The 24552-nt window shown below is 37.7% G+C and overlaps 1 pseudogene; it reads right to left on the bottom strand.

Moving 5' to 3' along the window:
- Positions 1 to 299: 299 nt before the first annotated feature.
- On the bottom strand, positions 300 to 23998 carry LOC123600389 (annotated as a pseudogene).
- Positions 23999 to 24552: the final 554 nt, after the last annotated feature.

Raw genomic sequence — 24552 nt, 5'->3', positions numbered from 1 at the left:
TTATAGACTGAGAACCAAGCTCTTAGTTCATAAGGCAATAATTTTGTTATCAGAAGTGGGAACAGATGAACATGATGATAGGCACTAAAGGTTGGGTCAGACATATTGAGGCCAAAACAATCTCAAAAATAAAGCAATCTGTACCTTGGTCCTATAAGACCCACCCTCAGAAAGGGCCACAGAGACAAGAAAAGAAGCCAGCCAATGGCAAACACCAGAAGATATTCAGATGGGGCAACGGTCACAGTTAGATGGGGTGACTTGGGGTCACAGTAGATGGGAAACACTTGAAGCAGAACTCAAGGTGAATAGCTTTGCATGTCTTGTGCAGCATTCCAGGCAGCAATCTCTGGGGTTTTGGAGGTGTGTACCTTTGTGATATTTTTCCCCAAAAGAAGACACAAAGGTGAAGCCCCTGGAGAGATGAGACCACCAAGATGGAACCCCCAGCAGGGGTGGGACTGGGTGAGAGTCAGAGAGTACTTCCTACAGTATGAGGCCCCCTGCAGGTCTACCAGAGTCCTACAAATACTCACAGGTGCCCAGGAGAGCTTTGCAGTTGGGACAGAGGTTGTCCACCTCCTGTAGGGCACCCACACAGAAAGGGAGGATGCCATAGGAGAGCTAGGTGAGGGCACCAGTCTTATAGGGCAGCTGAGCCACAATCATCTTGTTGGAGGAAGGACAGAGAATCTGGACTGGGTGGTGGAGAAAGGAGACCAGCTGCGGTAGACTGTCTGCACAGCAATTGCATTGGCACTTGGAACTGGCACTGGCTGTGTGTAGTACATAGGTGGATTCATACCCTTCCCATTGGGCCCCACACGAGCCTGCTGGCTGGCCCCAGGAGGGGTGCAGTAAGCATGGAAAACTGTTGACTGTCACCATCTCTTCATAGGATGGGAGCATGGTTGACACCAAGAAAGGCCCAGCGGCCTCCTGGTGGGATCCTGGAGAAGGCGTTGTACCCACTGGGCTGCCAGTGGAGCCGACAAGCTGATTGTTAAACTCATATCAAAATGCAAAAGACCTAGAAGGTACCAGGCTAAGTGAAATATGTCAGACTGAGAAAGACAAATCCCACATGGATTTCACTCCTAAGTGGAATCTAAAAACAATAACAACAAATGAATAAACCAAAAGCAGAATCAGACCTATAAGTACAGAGAACAAACTGATGGTTGCAGGAGAGGATGACGGGAGGGCGGATGGGGAAAATTGCTGAAGCAGAGAGGGCGATACAAATTTCCACTAATGGAATGAATACATCAGGGAATAAAGGACATGGTATAAGGAATACAATCAATGATACTCTAATAACAATGTATTGGAACAGATGGCAGCTACACTTGAGGCAAGCATAGACTAATGTATAAACTTGTTAAATCACTATGTTGGACACATGAAACTAATGTAACTTTGTGTCCACTCAAATAAGAAAGAAATCAAGGGACCCAGAAAGTCAAAGACATCTTGAAAAAAAAGAACAAAGTTGTGGAGATTTTCATTGCCTGATTTTGAAATATGCTAAAAAGCTATAATAATTGATTCAGTGTGGTATTGGCATAAGGACAGACATAAGTATTTTCTATCCCATTATTATTTATTACCCTTGTTATCACTGTTATCTCAGTAATATGTTCTATCTCACTGATGTACCAAGATAGATATGTCAATGGGATAGAAATGCAAGTCCAGAAATAGCCTGTTACATTTATGGTCAATTGAGTTTTTAATGTTTGTTTATTTATTTATTTATTTATTTATTATTTTTTTTAAATTTTTTTAATGTTTATTTTTGAGACAGGGAGAGACAGCATGAATGGGGGAGGGTCAGAGAGAGAGGGAGACACAGAATCCGAAACAGGCTCCAGGCTCTGAGCTGTCAGCAGAGCCCGACACGGAGCTCGAACTCACGGACCACAAGATCATGACCTGAGCCAAAGTCGGACGCTTAACCGACTGAGCCACCCAGGCACCCCAATGTTTATTTATTTTTGAGAGAGAGAATGACAGAGAGTGAGCAGGGGAAGGTAGAGAGAGAAAGATACACAGAATCGAAAGCAGGCTCCAGGCTCTGAGCTGTTAGCACAGACACTGACGTGGGGCTCAAACTCACGAACCGTGAGATCATGACTTGAGCTGAAGTTGCATGCTCAACTGACTGAGCCACCCAGGCTCCCCTATGGTCAATTGATTTCTAACAAAACTACCAACACAATTCAATAAGGAGAGAATGCTCTTTTCAACAAATGGCACTGGAACAATGGGATATTATTATGGAATATAATAAATTGGACTTCCACCTATACCATGGACAAAATTTAACTTGCAATGGATCCAACATGATAAATGTATGAGATAAAGCTCTATGAAAAAATATAGGCATACCCCCCATGCCCCAAAATTTAAAATCCGTAAGTTCATAATGATATATTCCCCCAAGGCAGGGAGGGGACTCACCAGTGACATTTGGTGGATGCCAGAAAAAACAACTTATTTTTCTGAAACTAATAATGAGAAAGAATTAAATAAGTAAAATGAAAAAAACATAGGCATAAATCTTTATAACCTTGTGTTAGACAATGTCTTCCTATGTATGACACCAAAAGGACAAGTAATAAGAGAAAAAAAATTGGACTTCAAAATGTAAAACTTTGGTGCTGAAACAATGCCATCAAGAAAGTGATATACAATGCACAAAAGGGGAGAAAATATTTTCAAGTTGCATATCTGATAAGGGATTTAGTAAAAGATATGTAAATAACATTTACAAGTCAATAATAAGCACACAAATTACCCTCTTTTAAAAATGAGCAAAAGTTATGAATACACAGTTCACTAGAAGTATGCACAAGTATAAACTCATGAAAACACCTTCAACATTTTTAGTCATCGGGGAAAGGTAAATAAAAAATGCAGTGAGATACCTTTTCACAACCACTAGGATGGTTATAATAAAAAAGAGACAATAAAATGTATAGCGAGGATGTGGAGGCAATGGACCCCTCATACACTGCTGTTGGGAATTTAATGTTGGGCAACAACTACTTTGGAAACCCATTTGGCAGTTCTGCAAAACATAAACATGCAGTTACCATACGACCCAGCAAATCTAGTGCTAAGCATACACCCAAGAGAAATCAAAGCACGTGTCCACATAAAAACTTGTAACTGAATACTACAGCAGTGCATTTATAATAGCAAAAACATGGAAATGGCCCAAATGTTCATCAGCTGACAAATGGATACAGAATACAGGGCATATCTACCCACACGATGGCACACTATTCTGCAATAAAATGGTATGAAAGTACTGATAACATAACGTGATGAGCCAGGAAGACATTATGCTAAATGAAAGAGACTAGGCACAAAACACCCTATTAGGTGATTTCATTTATGCATAATGTTCAGAAAAGGCAAATTCATAGAAACAGAAAGTAGACTAATGGTTTGCAGGGAGTGGATACAGGGCTTCTTTTAAGAGTGATGAAAATTAGGCAAAAGTACGTTGTGGTAATGGTCTCATTATTTTGTGAATATACTAAAAACCACTATGTATACTTTAAATGGGTGAATGTTATGTAATACGAATTATATCTCAGTTAAGCTGTTTAAAAAAACTGTTGGAATAAGAAAGCTTTAATTAGACAGAATTTTGTAAAAAGTTCACAAATTAAAGGCCATGTTTGTCATCTAGAGAAACTTAGACAATTGTCCTTTATAGAGTCTCTCTCAATCTGTTAAAATAATTAGTCTTATACTCTGTGCAGTCCAATGAATATTTCCATTTAATTTCTTTGTTCTGCAGTCATTTTCCTACTTCTTTTTCTGATCAATGTATCTATTTTTCTTAGGATGTGTTATATCTCTCAAATTGGCCTCATTTGCAAATTTCCCATACTATTTACACCATTCTGAGGGAGAGTCAAACTGCTAATTAAATTGGATCTAATACAAGTCTCATGACACCCACTCAGACAGACCAACAAGGTACATTTATATTTATCAATTCTTTTTGTTGTTAGCCTTTGATCAATTTGCTCTCTGGCATCTCTCTATGAACATGACTTATTTTTAGGGAATAGGAGGACATAACGTGTCTCTATTGATTCGTACATAAAAAGATAAATCGGCATCTTTTGAACATTTTAAAATTAATTCCTGTGCTATCTCTAGCCCACTCAAATTACATTAGATTCATTGCATTTAGTAGGCAATTTGGATTTTAATATCAATATTTTAGAACTATAGGGATGTGTAAGGAACTTAAAGTTATAGCTATATGTGGCATTCACGCACCATAATTTCAAATTAGCTTTTGTTGAGGAATGACAATTTATCTTAATCCTTCATTCCCCACCCCTCCTTTTTCCCCCCTCAAAGGGAAATAACTTGTTCATGCCTAGGGGAAGAAGAGCATCAGGAAGAATTCCAGTCCCACTCTCCACCCCCATCTTTGACTCGTATCAGACTGATTAAATCAGTAGGTGGTGATAGTAGTGGAAGGATTTGATTAATTAACACTCGAAACCCCAACATATGGTGCTATGAGATAGGAAATTTGGATAAATAGAAACTGGAACTAAATAGGAGTTACAACGAAATGTCAGTCTTATAACCTAAATGCGGGTCTCCTAATAAAGCAACATTGGAGGACACTGGAGTTCCTTCCTCACTGAATTGCTTCAAAGGCAGCACAAGTGTAAAAGTGCAGCTTCCCCACTGATGTCTGTGTCTAGTGCAAGGTAGATGGGGGGTATAGATGGCCAACCATGGGAAGAAGGAATAGTGAAAATGAACTTAATCTGTCTAAATGCAGATAGGTCCAAGACAGAAGGAGCAAGATCGAAAAGTCCAATTTCATCCATCAGGAATATTACTCCTCCTTAGTAGAAGGAGGAATTCAATGAAAGTAGACTGGAAGTGTCTTCCAACACAATTTCCTTCTTAGGAGTGACACAGGAGCTCCCTACCTCCATCTGCTTCTTTGGGAAAAAGGTTAATCAGAAAGCCCTTATCCTTTCCCGATAGCTGAACAGTTTATTGGACAGGCATTGACCAACTATTTGGTCAATGGTATCTACCTCCCATTTCAGTGCCTTAAAAGTCTAAGCAGTTATAAGCCAGTAAAATAAAGAATCTCTTCTCCCTCTCTCTCTCACTCTCTTTCCCTCTCCCCTCCTCACCCTGTCTGTCTCAATTTCTCTCTCTCATCCTTCAAAACCTTTTTGTGATCCAGTAATTTTGAAGCTTATCCCTTTATCTGAAATCAAGTTATTATCGCTCTGATCACTCTGTGATGTCCGTGTCATTTTTTTTTTAGTTTCTCTCTTTGACACAGTCTCAGCTTCGCACTTTTTATCCAGACAAAACACCCAGTTAATCCTCACCCTAGGCCAGATCTCTGGAACCTTTTAAGCCCAAATCCATGTCCTGAGATCCAGTTTATCCAGGGAGGAGAATGAGAAAATGTGTTTCATCCAGATTCAAATTCAAGTTGATCTAATGTTTATTTAGCACCTACCATATCACAGACACTACATTATGCCTTCCTTACTCAGTTCAACAGCCCTATGAAAGGAGACCTTTATCTCAAGAGCACAGATTATATTAAGTAATATGGAGTGTTTCTCACGTATGTGATATTCTCATTGTTTTACATGTTTACATGTTTAATCCTTATGGTAAATCCATGAAGTATGTGCTATTTTAATCATTTTAGTGATGGGGAAACTAAGGCACCAAGAGGTTAAGATATATCTCAATATTATAGCTAGTAAGTGACAGAACTGGGATTTTAATCCAGGGAAGTTTATCCAGATGGGAAAGTTATGGTAATGAGAATGGAATAACTTGGCCAATTTCACAGTTAACCAAGGCTGATGCAAGAATTCAAACCCGAGATTTTCACCATGATCTCTTTTGTATTATACCACTTTTTATAATTATATTTTCTGTTTATTGATGCTGATGCCATGTAGGAAATATATAAAAACCTTGCTGAGGTAAGATATAAAGTAAAATCTCACCTATATTCCCTGGGCTATTTATCACTGAGTCTGTTTTCCTCAGTATTTCACTCACGTAATTGCACATTTCATCTTAAAACTACTAGATAATTATCAATTGTTTTGAGCTTATCCTATGCACTATTCAGATCACAGTACCCACTGTTCAAAATCCATTGGTGGTTCCAAAGTGTTTAGAGAAGAAAGTCCCAGATATTCTGTGTTGCATTCAAGAACCTCCATTAACTAATGCCTAGATATCTTTCTGATAAGAGTTTTACACAACCATCTTATCTCATTTTGAAATGCCTCTCTTCTCTAATCACATGTCCAATGCCAGATTTAGGACTTTCTTTATTCACCATGATTTCTAATAAATAGTTACTTTTCATTTGAAGCTATATGAGAACCTGTATTATATGAAACATCTTAGAGGATACTATATATATCTTCTTCATTTTCATATATCCCGTTGTGGTTATTATAGTGTCTTATATCTGTAGTTGGGGGTGTGTGTGTTTTTAAAGTAAATGATCACTCATCTATTTAAATTTAATCTAAATGTGTAGCTGGGTATGGACATATAAAAGGTGCTTAATATATATTACCATTCATTGAATTGTAGAGGATGCAAAGATAAATTTCCTTTTCTTAAGGAAGCCACAATTTACTTAGGAATAAGACTACATGAGAAACAAGGAAGACTAAACTACAATGATTAAGTTGCCCATGATTAAGATTTAAAGAAGTGGTACAGACATATTACACAGGGCTCAAAATCATATGAACAGGAAGAGTCAGGGAAATGAAACTTAAAAGTGGAATTTGAGGAAAATCTTAAAAAGTAAGTAAGATACGGAAGAGCAAAGACTAAGACAGATGTGCCAAGGTGGCTGGAAAATCCATAGCAATTGCACTGTCAACTCATTTTCAACCAAGGTATGAAGGTTCAACATGACAGTAAAATCAGTATCCTTCCTCGCAGTCACTCTAGTCTGAAACTAGTCCATGATGACCATTAACTTGATGTCCCACTGACTTTTACAAAATGTCAACCACTTCCTCTAATAATTATTTCTTCCTAGCTTCCACACCCTTTTATTAAAAAGTTTGCTTGTGTCCCTTTCTCAAAAGTCAGTTCTCATTACACCTACTGAAAGGTAGTGGAATGTATGATTCCATACCCCTGCTATCAACCGATTGGAAGAGGGCTCAAGCCAAGTCAGGCCAAACATACTCCCTCTCCCACGGACTCATTAGGACTTTTGAGCTGGGACTCCATATAGTGCTGGGTTCCATATAACAATAGATACACCATAGAAGAGAAAACCCTCCAGAGACAAAGGAAAGAATGAAACAGGCATGTAAAGAGAAACAGAGATAAGAAGCCATGCCATATCAAAAACACAAGAGAGTAAGCTTTCTTGTATTTGACTCCAGGCATATGGGAGGCCCTTGTATTTCATGTATACATTTTCTTTTGCTCCCCCACCTTTGTAACCAGTCCACCAAATCAAAGTCTTCTTACCATCTTCTCATTATACTTTAACCTTCTTTCTCAGTTTCCTCTCATTTCCCTTTGGCCCTGCTTAGATTCCAAGGTCAATCATTAAACAACAATTCCCTTGCTTATTTTCTCACCTGCTTCCCTTTCTCTAACTTTGCCATACCCATTTTGTTGAAACTTTAACCCTTGTTAAATCCAATTTCCCAGCTATTCTACGTCTAATACCATGCCGCTAAAAGAAGCTAAACAAAAACTCATAACCATGCTGTCTGAATCTATTTTCACACAGTGACCTCTGACTTCAAGTGGGCCTTCATACTGCCCAACAATCTTGCTGTCTTTCCCTGGATCATGTACTCTTGCAGCCTCAATATGATGATTTCATACTATCTCCTCAAGCCACCGGTCTTTGTTCTCCTATCCTATCCTCTATCCTCACTCTCATATAATCTTTCTTCCCACAACCTGAAAAATCAGAAACAATTACAAAATAACTTCCACAAACTCCCATCTCCACATCTCACACCTGTGTACATGTTCTTTCTTCCTTTCAACATAGGTGATATTTCTGTAATCCTCTGTGTAAGATTCAGATTTCTTTTGTGTAGGATATCCCATACCTTCTCAACAGCTCAAGATCTCATGGCTTGAGTTGATATATATTTATACAAATTTTTATTTACAGATATTCTTCTGCCCTGAATTACAGACTCATTATCTAACTTCTTTACTCAATATCGCTATTCTAATTTTATAAAAAAACAGTTTATTTTGATTCCTCTCTTTCTCTTACAGTCCACAGCCATTTTATCAACAATATTTATTAGTTAATAAATAAAAATATAAATAACACTGCACCTCTCCACTTCCCTCTACTCTGAACTGACATCATTTCTTGCCTAAAATGCTATAATAGCTTCCTAACTTTCTCTGTTTACACCCTTGCTTCCGAAATTTATTCTCAGCAGCTTCAAGAATGATCCTTTTAAAATTTAAGTCAGGTCAGAGGTGCGTGGGTGGCTCAGTCGGTTAAGTGTTTGACTTTGGTTCAGGTCATGATCTTGTGGCTTGTGGGTTCGAGCCCCACGTCAGGCTCTGTGCAGACAGCTCAGAGCCTAGAGCGTGCTTTAGATTCTGTCTCCCTCTCTCTCTGCCCCACACCCCCCACTCTCTCTGTCTCTCTCTCTCTCATTCAAAATAAATAAATATTAAATAAAGTTATAATAAAATAAAATAAAAATTAAATTTAAGTCAGGTTACAACAAGATTTGCCTTAAAATCCCCCAGTAGTTCTCCATTATGCTTATAGTACAAATCCGTGTCTTTCATTGACCTACAAGGTCTTTTGTGACCTAGTCCTTGGTCACTTTTTTCCACCTCATTTCTTACCACTCCCTTTCCTACTTCCTCAAGTCCAGCCACTCTAACCCTCTTACTATTTCTGAATCACATCACGCATTCACCAGCCCCATGGTCCTAAAATGTCTTTTACTCTGTGCCTAGAGTCTCCTTCCCTTAGATACTATTTCAGTAGTAGATTAGATTCCTATTTTAGTATCAACGTCTTACATTTCAGTATTCTCTCAGTTCCAGGCAAACCAGGAAGGCTGGCTACATTAATACTGGTGACCCTTATTCATTCATCTTCTATTTTCCTTCCTTACTTTACTTTTCCCTATAGTACATTTCACCTCCTTATGTACCAAATATTTAATATACATATTGTGTTTATTTTCTTCTCCCTTCCATTCTTTCACAATAATCTCCATAAGAGTAGGGATTTTAGTCTGCCTTGTTTCCTTTTGTATTCTCTGTCACCTAGGATAGTGCCTATAGTAGGAACCCCTTCATAATTATTAAATGAATAAATCAATAACTGCATAAGAGAAGAAGCATTTCCCATAATTCCCAGTATTGGGCTAAGTTAGATTAGTTGGGTTTCTCTTCCTTACAACCCAATGAACTTTAAAACTCTTCCAACTCATTCTTTGTGACCAGACTCTAACTTGATTCTTGTGTCTGTGCTATTGATCCCAAATTTCTCTGCTTCAAATTTCTGTTCACCTTTGGCTCAGTATATCTCTGACCACTTCTCTATGCAGAGATTTCCCATCACACAACCAAGAGCTAACAGATCACATGGCAAGGGGTAGATAGATGAGACTGAAATACAGGGGAAAAGAAGCAAAGAGTGGGTGTTCTAGTCTAAGATGGCAATATAGTAGACTCCTGAAATCATCTCCCCCCATGAACGCACTGAATCTACACATATATATGGAATAACTTTCTCTGAAAGAAAACCAAAAAATGACTGAGTGACTCCTATACATCAGGCAAATGAGGAAAAAGCCCAGATCAAAGCTGGTAGGAGAAGATGAGACACAATCTCTCCATAAACCACATGCCTGGCATTGTGACATACATTGGGAGAGAATTCACTACTCCCAGCTTCACTCTGAAGAGTTAAGGGTTTGGGCTCAACATCTAGCACCCCAACTTTTAAGACTTTTACTGGAGGGATGGGCTCTCAAACAACCTAGCTCTGAAAGCCAATAGGGCTTGGTTCCTTGAAACCAATTAGACTATAGAAAACAAAAAGAAATGACTCTTAATGGGCTTACAAGGATTCTCCATGGGCCCAGAGCAGAGTTAGTATGTAGAAATGCCCTATTCCCAATCTTTCCCTTATAGAAGTTTACTCACATACTTTTTATTTTAATGTTTCATCAAAGTACCTTTATTTTTTTTCATATGAAATTTATTGTCAAATTGGTTTCCATACAACACCCAGTGCTCATCCCAACAGGTGCCCTCCTCAATACCCATCACCCTCCCTCCCCTCCCTCCCACCCCCATCAACCCTCAGTTTGCTCTCAGTTTTGTTTTCTTTTTTTCAATATATGAAATTTATTGTCAAATTCGTTTCCATACAACACCCAGTGCTCATCCCAACAGGTGCCCTCCTCAATACACATCACCCACCCTCCCCTCCCTCCCACCCCCCATCAACCCTCAGTTTGTTCTCAGTTTTTAAGAGTCTCTTATGTTTTGGCTCCCTCCCTCTCTAACCTTTTTTTTTCCTTCCCCTCTCCCATGGTCTTCTGTTAAGATTCTCAGGATCCACATAAGAGTGAAAACGTATGGTATCTGTCTTTCTCTGTATGACTTATTTCACTTAGCATCACACTCTCCAGTTCCATCCACATTGCTACAAAAGGCCATATTTCATTCTTTATCATTGTCAAGTAGTATTCCATTGTATATATAAACCACACTTTCTTTATCCATTCATCAGTTGATGGACATTTAGGCTCTTTCCATAATTTGGCTATTGTTGAAAGTGCTGCTATAAACATTGGGGTACAAGTGCCCCTATGCATCAGCACTCCTGTATCCCATGGGTAAATTCCTAGCAGTGCTATTGCTGGATCATAGGGTAGATCTGTTTTTAATTTTTTGAGGAACCTCCATACTGTTTTCCAGAGCAGCTACACCAGTTTGCATTCCCACCAACAGTGTGAGAGTGTTCCAATTTCTCCACATCCTCGCCAGCATCTATAGTCTCCTGATTCATTCATTTTAGTTAGCCACTCTGACTAGCGTGAAATGGTATCTGAGTGTGGTTTTGATTTGTATTTCCCTGGTGAGGAGTGACATTGAGTATCTTTTCATGTGCCTGTTGGCCATCAGGATGTCTTCTTTAGAGAAGTGTCTATTCATGTCTTCTGCCCATTTCTTCACTAGATTATTTTTTTTCTATGAAGCCAGCATTACTTTGATTCCCAAACCATACAGAGACCCAGCAAAAAAAGAACTACAGGCAAATATCCCTTATGAATATGAATGCAAAAATTCTCAAGAAGATACTAGCAAATCGAAATCAACGGCTTAGAAAAAGAATTATTCACCATAATCAAGTGGGATTCATTCCTGGGCTACGGCGTTGGCTCAACATTCACAAATCAATCAATCAATTGATACATCACACCAATACATCACATTAATCACATTAATACATCACATTAATAAAAGAAAAGATAAGAATGATATGATACTGTCAATCGGTGCAGAAAAAGCAATTGACAAAATTCAGCATCCTTTCTTAATAAAAACCCCCAAGAAAGTCGAGATAGAAGGAACATACTTAAACATCATAGAAGCCATTTATGAAAAGCCCACAGCTAATATCACCCTCAATGGGGAAAATTGTCCCCCTGAGATCAGGAACGTGACAGGGAAGTCACTCTCACCGCTGTTGTTTAATATAGTGTTGGAAGTTCTAACATCAGCAATCAGACAACAAAAGTAAATCAAAGGCATCAAAATTGGCAAAGATGAAGTCAAGATTTCGCTTTTGCAGATGACATGATACTATACATGAAAACCCGATAGACTCCACCAAAAGACTGCTAGAACTGATATATGAATTCTGCAAAGTCGCAGGATACAAAATTAATGTACAGAAATCAGTTGCATTCTTGTATACTAATAATGAAGCAACAGAAAGACAAATAAAGAAACTGATCCCATTCATAATTTCACCAAGAATCATAAAATACCTAGGAATAAACCTAACCAAAGATGTAAAAGATCTGTATGCTGAAAACTATAGAAAGCTCATGAAGGAAATTGAAAAGATACAAAGAAATGGAAAAACATTGTGTGCTCATGAATTGGAAGAATAAATATTGTTAAAATGTCAATACTACCCAAAGCAACCTACACATTCAATGCAATCCCAATCAAAATTGCGCCAGCATTCTTCTCAAAGCTAGAACAAGCAATCCTAAAATTTGTATGGAACCACAAAAGACCCCGAATAGCCAAAGTAATTTTGAAGAAGAAGAAGACCAAAGCGGGAGGCATCACAATCCCAGACTTTAGCCTCTACTACAAAGCTGTAATCACCAAGACATCATGGTATTGGCACAAAAACAGACGCATAGACCAATGGAATAGAATACAGCCTCCAGAATTGGACCCACAAAAGTATGGCCAACTAATCTTTGACAAAGCAGGAAAGAATATCCAATGGAAAAAAGGCAGTCTCTTTAACAAATGGTGCTGGGAGAACGGGACAGCAGCATGGAGAAGAATGAAACTAGACCACTTTCTTACACCATTCACAAAAATAAACTCAAAATGGATGAAGGACCTGAATGTGAGACAGGAAACCATCAAAACCCTAGACAAGAAAGCAGGAAAAGACCTCTCTGACCTCAGCTGCAGCAATGTCTTACTTGACACATCTCCAAAGGCAAGGGAATTAAAAGCAAAAATGAACTATTGGGACCTCATGAAGGTAAAAAGATTCTGAACTGCAAAGGAAACAATCAACAAAACTAAAAGGCAACCAACAGAATGGGAAAAGATATTTTCAAATGACATATCAGACAAAGGGCTAATATCCAAAATCCATAAAGAACTCACCAAGCTCCACACCTGAAATACTCACATACTTTAAAAGCTGTTTGCTGAGGGACCAGCAGCTTCCAATCAATCTGCATCTAAGTACTAACTGAGATCCTCCCTTTTGGGACACTGATAGGTTTTGAGTCACCTTCGACTACTGGGAGCCACTAAGAACCAAAAGGTTGCTTGGGTAATCACAATGATTTAAGAGACCACCAAGAGCTAGGGCAAAGCTGAACAATTTTAATGAATTGCATTAAGTGATTTAACTAATAGAAAGTTAAAAGTAATAGTTATAAATATGCTCATCAAAGTCAGGAGAAAAATGTACAAACATGTGAGAATTTCAACAGAGAAAATAGAAGTACCAAACAGAAATCACAAAACTGAAGAATATAATAACTGAATTGAAAAATTTAATAGAGGGTTCAACATCAGAGTAGATCATGTGGAAGAAAGGATCAGCCAACTCAAACACAGGGACGTGGAAATCATATAGTAGGAAGAGCAGAAAGAAAACAAAAATTAAAAAGTTACCTAAGAGATTTATGGGACATCATACAGTAGATCAATATTTACATAATAGGAAGTAGAAGAGTGAGAAACATTTTAAAATTGTTTTTTTTCTCTTTCTGTGAAACATGCTATTGGAATTTTTATAGGGATTGCATTGAATCTATAGATTGCTTTAGGTAGCATGGCCATTTTAACAAAATTAATTCTTCCAACCAATCTTTTTTAAAAATTTATTTTATATAATTTATTGTCAAGTTAGCTAACATATAGTATATACAGTGTGCTCTTGGCTTTGGGAGTAGATTCCCGTGATTCATCACTTACAACACTGAGTGCTCATCCCAATAAGTGCTCTCCTCAATGTCCATCAACCATTTTCCCTGCACCCCCTTTCCCCCACCCCATCAATCCTGTTTGTTCTCTGTATTTAAGAGTCTCTTATGGTTGGCCTCACTCTCTATTTGTAACTATTTTTTTTCCTTCCCTTCCCCCATGGTCTTCTGTTAAGTTTCTCAAATTCCACATATGAGTGAAAACATATGATATCTGTCTTTCTCTGACTGACTTATTTCACTTAGTATAATATCTTTTAATTCCATCCACATTATTGCAAATGGCAAGATTTCATTCTTTTTCATTGCTGAGTAGTATTCCATTGTGTATATATACCGCGTCTTTTTTTTTCCCTTTTTACATTTATTCATTTTTGAGAGACAGACAGAGACAGAGCACAAGCTGGGGAGGCCAGAGAGAGGGAGACACAGAATCTGAAGCAGGCTCCAGGCTCCAAGATGTAAGTACAGAGACTGACATGGGGCTTGAACTCACAAACCATGAGGTCATGACCTGAGCTGAAGTGGACGCTTAACCAACTGAGCCACCCAGGCACCCCAATGTATCACATCTTCTTTATACATTCATCAGTTGATGGACATTTGGGATCTTTCCATAATTTGGCTATTGTTAATAGCACTGCTATAAACAAATTCAGTCCCTCCTCTCTTTTTTCCCCTTATTTTATCTATCTATCTATTTTAAAAGAGAGAAAGAGCAGAGGAAGGGCAGCAGGAAAAAGATAAGTTCAAGCAGGCTCCATACCCAGCACAGAGCCAGACACAGGGCTTAATCTCCCAACTGTGAGATCATGACCTGAGCTGAAATCAAGAAACTGATGCTTAACCAACTGAGCCACCCAGGCACCCCCCTCCAATTTTTTAAAGATGTAGTTGAAATATAACATTGTATTAGTTTTCAGTATACAACCTAATAATTTTATATATGTATATGTTGCATAATGACAACAACAGTAAGTTGGGGTACATATGCCCCTATCTTGAGAAAGTTTAACAAAGCTGAAGACATCATACTTCCTGATTTCAAACTATATTACAAAGCTATAATAATCAAAATATTATGGTATTGTCATAAAAACAGAACATAGATCAATAGAACAGAAAAGAGAAAACAGACATACACCCATGTATATTTGATCAATTAATTTATGATAAGGGAGTCAATTATACACAATGGAGAAATGATATTCTCTTCAACAAATCATGTTAGGAAAACTGAATAGCTACATGCAAAACAATGAAACTGGACCCATAACTGATACCATACACAAAAATCAAATCAAAATTGATTAAAGACATGAACATAACACCTGAAACCTTTAAGTTCTTAGAAGATAATATAAAGGGTAAGCACCTTTGCCTTGGTCTTGGCAATGATTTTTTGTATATAATACCTAAAACAAAGGCAAAAAAAAAAAAGTGGGGCTACAATAAAACAATTGTTAAGGCAGCTCTGGAAAACTAATACAAGGACTTAATTAGGAACAGTGACCTGGAAAAGACTTAGGTATACAGTTTCTAATGACATAAAAATCCAAAGGTCAAATCCCATAGTGACATTTCACACTTTGATACATAGGGTCCCAACCAGTCTGTGCTGAATGTATATACTCAAAGCTAAGTTTGGCTAGTAGGACAAGAGATATAACATCTGAAGAAGTGGCTCAAGTCCTGGTTCTGTTTTCTAACCTTATGACCTCTTTCAGAGCCAGTAATCTATACTGAACATCATTTTTTTGTTGTTGATTAAATATGAATAGTGAGGTAACACTACCAATTTTCAGGATTGTTGAGAATATCAAATGTGCTACTTAAAAAATAACTTTAGCACTATGATTAATAATGACAATAATAATAACATTTTATAATTTTTATTAATATTAACTATGAGTTTATTAATGTTATTTTTATTATTGATTTAAATGTCATTTAAAATGAATTTCTATGGCAATGTTTGATTAATAACAACACTGATGTCTTAATGAATAATTTGTTTTGTTTGGAAGCATTTAAATTAGTTGTATTCAGGTATTATGTCTAGCTCCCTACTCAATTAATAACAGGAGAGTGATTTAGATATATTATTTATATACCTAGGAAATTAACTCACCTGCAAATGTGTGGCAATCTGAATTTTGGGGGTGGAAAATCAATATAACAGAGTTCTAATAGTCATACCTACCCTGTTCAGTTTTAATTTGATGAAGGCCAATAATTCAAAAGTTGTGGGTTTAAACTTCTTTAATGGGCTTATACATTCTGCCTTCCCCTAAGGTTTTATACCATGTCCAGCTGCTATTGTATTCACTCCACAGATACAGAAACCCAGAAGACTAAAGAAGAAAAGAATTTAGTCATTTGTGGACCATTGTCCCACTGCTAGACCCTAAATCCAAGTTTTCTTCCTTTATGAGTAAAATAATTCTAAAAATTATCTGATTTGGATTTTTTTTTCAAACTGTCTCTGTCTTTTTTCCTTGGATATTTTATTACATCATTTCCTTTCTTTTTATCTCATCTTTCTTGTATTACCCTGATAGATTCCAATATCTGCTCCTATTACTATACTTATACTAACATGAGAAGGAGAGAGCTTTAGTAATACACAAAGAAATGGGAATGCAGAGTGTGGAAGAAAGAGAAATGTGCCAGATTTCAAGTTATGTTCTCCACATGCATTGTATCATCATACTTCCAAAAGAACCACTGAGTAGGTCTCTCTTACTCCTACTTGTCCCCTGCCACCCAGAAAGTAAGATTCAAAGAAGTGAAAAAGTACTTCCATCTCTGATGGAACAGAGATTTCAGTCAGGTCAAGGTGATTCCTAAATCTGTATCCTATTTACTACATCAAGCTGTCCCTCAAGTAAAATGTTACTATGTTGCATCCACCCTAGTTTCCTGTGAGCTTCCTTTGGCAGTATAGAAACTCCTCACTAAACCCTTAATTCTTTCCAACTCAACATTCTCTCAGAAGAGATTAGTTATTCTGGAATCCTTGGTGCTCCCTTCTCTCTAATCTCCCCTGCTGAGGTCTCTGAAGTTAGTCTCACACATCTCTATGTTTCAACCCCGTAAACCTCTTATCTCTTTTGATCTGTAGCATCAGATCCTCAGGGCAAGCTTTGAGGATCCATTCCTGTATTCCCCACACACTATAAAATAATCATTTATACTGGTTTCTTTCTTCTCTTCTTATCTTTAACCAACCCTTTGCTCTTAATTAAAAAATATATATCGGGCACCTTGGGTTACCTAATCATCTGTTATCTCTACATTCCAGTCAGTCCTGGAAGCAAAATCATCAATATTCACCTGAGCCAAATACATCACTTGTATATAAAATATGAGGCTCTATTTTTAATTTTTTCCCTTTTCATGCATGGGATTCCATCATTGCAAATGTATTTTAAGTTGCTTTATATCTCTTTACCCTAAATGCATCATCCTATTATCTCCTGCTTCACTCATACCCGACAGAGGTTTTTGTTTTATTTTGTTTTTAAACTGCAAAATGGCAAAAAACAATCTTCTAAATAACGATGATGTTTTTGATTCTAGAGAGAAATCCACTAAGTGAATTCAAGTTCCAAAGGTATGTCAAGCAACCTTTTGACCTTGAGTAACTCAGTCTAGTGTGGAAGACAAATTATTATAGTACAATTCAGGGAGAGAGGAGAATAGCTATCATAGACAATTTGCCATCAGAGCACACTGGGGGAGTAAATAACTTGTCCAGATCACTCTTAAGAGACTTCATAGAAATGATGCTTTAGTATCATCATAAAAAATAAATAAGAAGCAGAAAGGGAATCAGAAAGTAAGTCATAAAAAGCTGACTTAGCTCAAATTCACTTGGCCTCGGGCACAAGAGGTCTGTTGGATGAGGAAAAGTACAAGGTTTAAATTCAGTAAACCTGAGGTAGAATTCCAACTCATTAAGTGCTGTGTGACCCGTGAGAACTTTGACAAATTACTTAATGTCTAAGCCATGATTTCCTTCTTTTTAAGAGAAAATCCTTTATAGTTTATTGAGTCGGTTTGAAGATTAATCAGGGAAATATATATTAAATTTTCAACATACACTGATGTTCACTCAAAGTTGGTCTCTTCCCCTAAAACCAAATGCAATGAACAGCTTCTTTGAAGTAAAAGGAAAGACACCAGACATAAGAAATCACTCAGTTTATTTTTGTGAATGGTGTAAGAAAGTGGTCTAGTTTCATTCTTCTGCATGTTGCTGTCCCGTTCTCCCAGCACCATTTGTTAAAAAGACTGCCTTTTTTCCATTGGATATTCTTTCCTGCTTTGTCAAAGATTAGTTGGCCATACTTTTGTGGGTCCAATTCTGGAGGCTGTATTCTATTCCATTGGTCTATGCGTCTGTTTTTGTGCCAATACCATGATGTCTTGGTGATTACAGCTTTGTAGTAGAGGCTAAAGTCTGGGATTGTGATGCCTCCCGCTTTGGTCTTCTTCTTCTTCAAAATTACTTTGGCTATTCGGGGTCTTTTGTGGTTCCATACAAATTTTAGGATTGCTTGTTCTAGCTTTGAGAAGAATGCTGGCGCAATTTTGATTGGGATTGCATTGAATGTGTAGGTTGCTTTGGGTAGTATTGACATTTTAACAATATTTATTCTTCCAATTCATGAGCACACAATGTTTTTCCATTTCTTTGTATCTTTTCAATTTCCTTCATGAGCTTTCTATAGTTTTCAGCATACAGATCTTTTACATCTTTGGTTAGGTTTATTCCTAGGTATTTTATGATTCTTGGTGAAATTATGAATGGGATCAGTTTTTTAATTTGTCTTTCTGTTGCTTCATTATTAGTGTATAAGACATCTAGATGGCCAACAGGCACAGGAAAAGATGCTCAATGTCACTCCTCATCAGGGAAATACAAATCAAAACCACACTGAGATACCACCTCATGCCAGTCAGAGTGGCTAAAATTAACAAATCAGGAGACTATAGATGCTGGCGAGGATGTGGAGAAATTGGAACACTCTTGCACTGTTGGTGGGAATGCCACCTGGTGTAGCTGCTCTGGAAAACAGTGTGGAGGTTCCTCAAAAAATTAATAATAGATCTACTCTATGACCCAGTGATAGCACTGCTAGGAATTTACCCAAGGGATACAGGAGTGCTGATGCATAGGGGCACTTGTACCCCAATGTTTATAGCAGCACTTTCAACAATAGCCAAATTATGGAAAGAGCCTAAATGTCCATCAACTGATGAATGGATATATAAGTTGTGGTTTATATACACAATGGAATACTACTTGGCAATTATAAAGAATGAAATATGGCCTTTTGTAGCAATGTGGATGGAACTGGAAAATGTTATGCTAAGTGAAGTAAGTCCTCGAGAGAAAGACAGATACCATACGTTTTCACTCTTATGTGGATCCTGAGAAACTTAACAGAAGACCATGGGAGAGGGGAAGGAAAAAAAAAGGTTAGAGAGGGAGGGAGCCAAAACATAAGAGACTCTTAAAAACTGAGAACAAACTGAGGGTTGATGGGGGGTGGGAGGGAGGGGCGGGTGGGTGATGTGTATTGAGGAGGGCACCTGTTGGGATGAGCACTGGGTGTTGTATGGAAACCAATTTGACAATAAATTTCATATTAAAAAAAAAAGAAATCACTCAGTTCTGAGTGTTCTGTGGACTTACAGTGCAGTGCGATAAGTAGAACAAGAGTTTGGCTACTCATTACATGGACCAAGATTGGGAATCTGGACTCCTTCACTTTTTAGCAGAGTGACTCTGGGCAAGTTGTTCATCCTCTGTAAACCCTTAATTTCTTATCTGTAAAGTGGGGACCACAACGTAATTGTCATCAGTATTATTGAGATAATACATGCATGTAAAAGTCAAACACAAAGAATCCTTCCCTTCTATTTGCAATATTCTCTCTCTTTTCACCACTTCACTTCATTTTCTTTTTTGTGTGGTTGTAGAAATCAACCCCACTTTATCCAGTATTCCCTGGTGCATTTAAATAAATTCCAAGTAAATGTTTGTTTGGCCCAATGCCTTTTAGCTTTCACCTACTCACCATTTATGTTTGATCCTTCTGTCCATTTGAGTTAACAACTGATTTATCACATGTGCTACCACTGGATTTAGATGTGTTCAGAAGGTCAAGGACTTTGTATGCATTTGTTAGGTTCTAATAAATCAATATGCTATCTCAGTATCCCAAATAGAAAGACTATACTTGTTGGTTTGCTTGTATTTTGGGGACAAAATGAAAATATAATCAGATGTAGTTTTTACGTAAATTTACTCCCAGATTTCATCAATTGTTGCTTGCTCAAAGTTTGCTTGCTTGCCTAAATTTGTTCAAAGTAGTTCTGAGGGGGGAAAATCATATTCCACTAATTTATTATTTAAATAGTGAATTTGAGTCAAATTCTCCAATTATAATATGGGAATAGTAATAGCATGAGGTCCTCAAAGGCAAGGGCTGTGACATATATATTTAAGTTGCATAACCCCGCAGATAATGAACATAGGTAGCACAAAAGGTAGACAAAGAGGTAAAATATGTTGAATTAATTATATAAATCTTGGGATTGTCCTGAAGAGTGACTAACAAAAATAATTCTATCCAACATTAATTAAAAGTATATAAAATGTTAGACACTATGCCAAGTAAATGTGTATATGGTTCTACTAGTTTTAAGTTGTCTAGTGACATTTTAAGGTCATATTGTAAGTGCCAGAGAAAACATCTAAACCAAAACTGGCAGGAAAGAAACTTCAAATTTTGACCACAATGCCAAATGCAAAATGGAATAATAGAATTAAATTATTAATGCTCCATACCAGACTTCTCCCTTGATTTTCAAATTCACATATTTAATTATCTATACATTATTGCCACTTGCATATCTAAAAAAAAATCTCAAAATAATATATCCCAAAATGAACATTTGCTATTCCCCATATCCATACCTATTCCTTCTTTGGTACATGGCACTCCGTTCCCCAACTTGTGCAGGCACAAAATGCAGATTTGTCACTTTCCTCTCTCATTCCATATCCAAAGTATCAGTAACTCCAAATCGTTGCATCTTCAAAATATTTCCTAATTTTAACCACTCCATCATCCCAGTCCAAGCTATCTGTATGTAATCTACTGCCAAAGCCTTCTAATTGGTCTCCTTGCTTCTGCCCTTGTCCCATTATCCTATCAAATTAGAAATTAACACTGCCACTGATTCCATACTAAAGAAATAACATGAAACAATAAAAAGGAATAAAAAAAGATCTCTGTATTAGAAAGTAATCTTTAAGATGTAGTGTTTAGTTAGAAAAGCAAAGTACAGAAATAAATATATATATACACACACACACACACACACACACACACACACACATATATGTAATGAAAGAGGATGGCATGAATATGTGTTTGTGTGTGTTTCCTTATATTTATAAGAAACAGTGGAAATATAAACAAACAAAAATGTTACCTAAAGGAAGCAGAATTATTAGCGGTGAAAACAAAATTCCTCTAAACATAACTTGTTATATAGTTTTGAATTTGGAATAATCTAAATATAGCACAATTTCAAAGGTAAAATTAAACAGAGAGGTAAAAAAGCAATCCCTAGGGGTACCTGTGTGGCTCAGTCAGTTAAGCGTCCGACTTCCGCTCAGGTCACAATCTCATGATTTGTGTGTTCAAGCCCCACATCGGGCTCTGTGCTGATGCTCAGATCCTGGAGCCTGCTTCATATTCTGTGTCTCCCTCTCCCTCTGCCTATCCCCGACTCACACTCTGTCTCTCTCTTTCTCTCAAAAATAAATAAACATAAATAAAAGCAATCCCTAAAAGTGAAAGCACAAAGAAATTAATGAGCCTAATTATTATCAAGAAGGTGAAATATTCTACATAAAAAATATTTTTGAGTGACTTCAAAACACAATATTTTGACTATACTGGCAAAATGGAATACAGTCAAAGAACAAGTAGAACTGGGAAGAAATCTTAAGCTTCACCAGTAGTCTTTTAAGTGATAATATTAGTATTGTTATTTTGCAACTATTTTAAACATTGTAGGATAAAGAAAATTAAACCATTATTTAATATCGTTTGAAATCAGTATTTCTTAGTTAAAAGGAAAGAGTTATGTGAATAAAATACATAAAATTCAACTATTTTGTATTTCATTTAGATATACCAGCATGAATTCTGTTTTCTTTTTCTCAAAATACTTTCCCCCTATTTCTAGCTATTCAAGAAACAATAATGAACTCATAGCAATGAACAAATATATCTGTTGCTCTGATAGTGGTCTCCGTCATTCCTCACTAAAAGGAACTCATTTTGTTGGGAGGACTGACTAACCCAGGATGGGGCAGGAAATGTAGAAGATGAGAAGAAGCATATTATTGTTCCAGAAAGCAAACAAGTTTTCAAAGAAGAACAAGTTGTGTCAAAAAGACAAGAGTATAGGGACTCCTGGGTGGCTCAGTCAGTTGAGCGTCTGGCTCTTGATTTCAGCTCAGGTCATAATCTCAGGGTCATGACATCAAGCCCTGAGTCAAGCTCTGCACTGAACATGGAGCCTGCTTCAGATTCTCTTTCCTTCTGCCCCTCTCCCCTACTTACACACTCTATCTCTCTTTAAAAAACATTTTTTAAATGACGAGAGTATAGATTCTAGATAAAATTATTCTCATTGGACAAAATTGAGAAAATGTGAGCATCAAAACCAAAAATTATTTCAATAGATTGAAGCATATTGAATACATAAAATCCATATATTATCCATAATCAATTTTTTAATGTAAAAAACATTTTTTAATGCTTCATTACTTTTGAGAGAGAGATAGAGCACAGGTGGGGAAGGAGGAGAAAGAGAGGGAGGCACAGAATCCAAATCAGGCTCCAGGCTCCGAGCTATCAGCACAGGGCCAACCCACAAACTGCGAGACCATGACCTGAACCAAAGTCGGATGCTCAACCTCCCGAGCCACCCAGGTGCCCCTATCCATAATCTATTTTTAATCCATATATATATATATATATATATATATATATATATATGTGTGTGTGTGTGTGTGTGTGTGTGTGCGTGTGTGTGTGTGTGTGTGTGTGTGTGTATACACACACACACATATATATATATATATAAAATCCATATAGGCTTGCCCTTGAAATACAGGCAGGTCAACACTAAACCATCTTGCACACCTAGAAAACTGATTTGAGGATTGACACAACAATCTGTACAATCTGAACCACAGAACTCAGCAGGTACAGTGTGGAGAGGCGCACTGGGGGAGAGAGAAGCTGTGGAGTGCAGGGAATGGTGTTTGCTTGTAGAGAGAAGACGGAAACAGGGGGAGAGTATGGGAAAAGCACCCCACCCCCCCAAAAAAGCAGCCAGAGAGAAAGTGGAAAAGTGGAAGTAGCTGTAGGGACTGAACAAAAAAGGGAGAAAGGAGAAAGGAAAGGGTTTAAATTCCATTAAGACTCTATAAACAGGGGAAGTGCAGAGTCTGAAACCTCCACAGCTCGATACCTGGCGGTGCTCTGATGACAAGGACGAATCCCCAGGAACAGAGTGGGGTTTGGGAGGTCCTTAGGGCACATGGGGAGAAGTGGTTCTACTGCTGGAAGGACATTTGGTAGAGGCTGTGCAGTCACCCAACAGGCAAAGGTCCCAGTGGACCCCAGAGACAACCACATTCTCTGGTGCTGGAACGAGGACATTAAGGGTAAAGCCTGGTGCCAGATGTGTGTTGTCATATTCCATAAACCCTGAAATGCTGCTGCTACACAATTGCGTGAACTTTTTCCAGGGCGGGCTGGCATCCAGTTGCAGTTTCTGGGCATCAGCAGCAGCACAGTCCTGCGAATGTTCCTGGGAGTGGGCGAGCACCCTGCCATTGCTCACTGAGACCCTCCCCTAGAAGGTCTGAGCGAATCAAAGCCGCAGTCCCTCAGAAGTGAGGGGTTGGGAAACAAAGACCAGTTTGAGATAAAACTCAGGAGGGAGGTGCCACCTGACAGCCTAATGGCTTGGTCACAGACAGTGTAGAAGCAGGGAGCAGACAGAAGCTGGAGACAAAGGAGGGATACTTGATTGCCAGTCGTGAAGAACAGAGTTCCCGATACTAGAGGAACTAGTAGCTGGATGACGCCAGCTGGGTAGCTGGGTGACGCCATTTTCACCCCTCCCATGTATGCCCATACATGCCTACATGCACCACAGGAATCCACCCCAGTAAGCTAAGCAGCGCCATCTAGTGGAGAAGGGAGCAGTTACACTAAACTCCACCCAACTGGGCCAACAGCGCTCTTGACAAACACAAGTCATTCCACCTGCTTAGTTTACAGTCTATAAAGTGCTTCATAGATTGACTTCTACAGGAACCCAGATGTAATTTCAATGGTACTTCATTCTGTTTGCTGGTCCTTTTCAATTTTTTTTTCTTTTTCTTTTCTGTTCCTATTCTTGCATACAGAAAGAGAAAATATCTATTTTTTCCATTTTTATTAAAATTTTTCTTTAATTCTTTTCTACTATACTTTTTACTTTTGTGTAATTTTTTAAAATTCTATTTTATTTTCATCATTTCATTTTATTGTATTCATTTTTTCAAATGTTCAAATGTTTTTCTTTTTGTTTCTTTTTTCTTTTTTTTTCCTTTCTTATCTTCCCCTTTTATCTCAAATCTATCTAGCTTCTTTCAACAACCAGACCAAAAAATACCTAGGAT

Source organism: Leopardus geoffroyi, chromosome D1, assembly GCF_018350155.1.
Source record: "Leopardus geoffroyi isolate Oge1 chromosome D1, O.geoffroyi_Oge1_pat1.0, whole genome shotgun sequence".
NCBI lineage: Eukaryota > Metazoa > Chordata > Mammalia > Carnivora > Felidae > Leopardus > Leopardus geoffroyi.
This window is presented reverse-complemented; position numbering and strand designations above follow the sequence as displayed.